At 53.6% G+C, this 1095-nt stretch overlaps 1 protein-coding gene across 1 annotated transcript in view; it reads left to right on the forward strand.

Annotated features, from left to right (window-relative positions):
• LOC121700859 (receptor-type tyrosine-protein phosphatase delta-like) overlaps positions 1–255 on the forward strand; it is a 7237-nt gene extending 6982 nt beyond the window's left edge. The window contains exon 7 of the mRNA XM_042084075.1: positions 1–255. This exon is cut by the window's left edge and continues 459 nt beyond it. The gene's annotated coding sequence lies outside the window, so the exon portion shown is untranslated.
• Positions 256–1095: the final 840 nt, after the last annotated feature.

The following is a 1095-nucleotide window of genomic DNA, read 5'->3' on the forward strand; positions in this document are numbered from 1 at the left end:
GTCTGTCTGTCTGTCTGTCTGTCTGTCTATGTATCTATCTACCTGTCTGTCAGAGGGGCAGTGTTGGGGCATTAAACCAGGAGAGGGGCAGTGTGTGGGGCAGTGTTGGGGCATTAAACCAGGAGAGGGGCAGTGTGTGGGGCAGTGTTGGGGCATTAAACCAGGAGAGGGGCAGCAGAGAGGGGAAGCTAATGGCTGCCTCTGACAGCTTAACCTTGGATCACCTCTACCTCTCTCTCTTCCCCTCTTTCTTTCTCTCTGCCTCTATACTTTCTCTCTCTCCCTCATTCTCTCTCTCTCTCTCTCTCTCTCTCTCTCTCCTCTCTCTCTCTCTCTCTCTCTCTCTCTATCTCTCTCCTCTCTCTCTCTCTCTCTCTCTCTCTCTCTCTCTCTCTCTCTCTCTCTCTCTCTATCTATATCTTTCTATCTCTCTCTCTCATGCATTCTGTTTCTCTTACTCTCACTCTCTCGTTCTCTCTTGCTGCCTCAGAAAGAGTGTAGAAGAAGGGTGAGGAGAGAGGGAGAGAGGGAGAGAGGGAGGGAGGAGAGAAGGAAGAAGAGTGAGAGAATAGAGTGGTAGGAAAGAAAGAAAGCAAAAGGAAATGAAAGGAAAGCTGAGAGTAGAGTCGAGACGAGAGAAACGTTTCTCCGCTCCTGCTCCCCTCTCTGCTTGACAGGTTTCTTGGGTTTCTTCTCTCCCTCCCTCCCTCTCTCCATCCCTCTCTCCCTCCCTCCCTCCCTTTCTCCCTCCCTCTCTCTCTCCCTCCCTCTCTTCATCCCTTTCTCCCCACCTCCCCAACCTCTCTCTCTCTCCTCCCTCCCCTTTTCCCTCCCTCCCTCCCTCTCTCTCTCCTCTCTCTCTCTCTCCCTGCCTCTCTCCCACCTCCCCTCCCTCCCCACCCTTCTCTCTCCATCCTTCTCTCTCTCCCTCCTAGCCCCAGTTCTCCTGTGTGTGTCTGAGAGCAGCACTGCCCCCTGCAGGCCTACTCTGGCACTGTGCCCCCGTGTCTCATGTGAATGTGAAAGCACGCAGGCTTCCCCCTCTCACCCCTGGCTGCCCTGTGAATCTCAAATGCTCTCTATTGATCTCTTCTC

The sequence above is a fragment of the Alosa sapidissima genome, unplaced genomic scaffold (genome assembly GCF_018492685.1).
Source record: "Alosa sapidissima isolate fAloSap1 unplaced genomic scaffold, fAloSap1.pri scaffold_527_ctg1, whole genome shotgun sequence".
NCBI lineage: Eukaryota > Metazoa > Chordata > Actinopteri > Clupeiformes > Clupeidae > Alosa > Alosa sapidissima.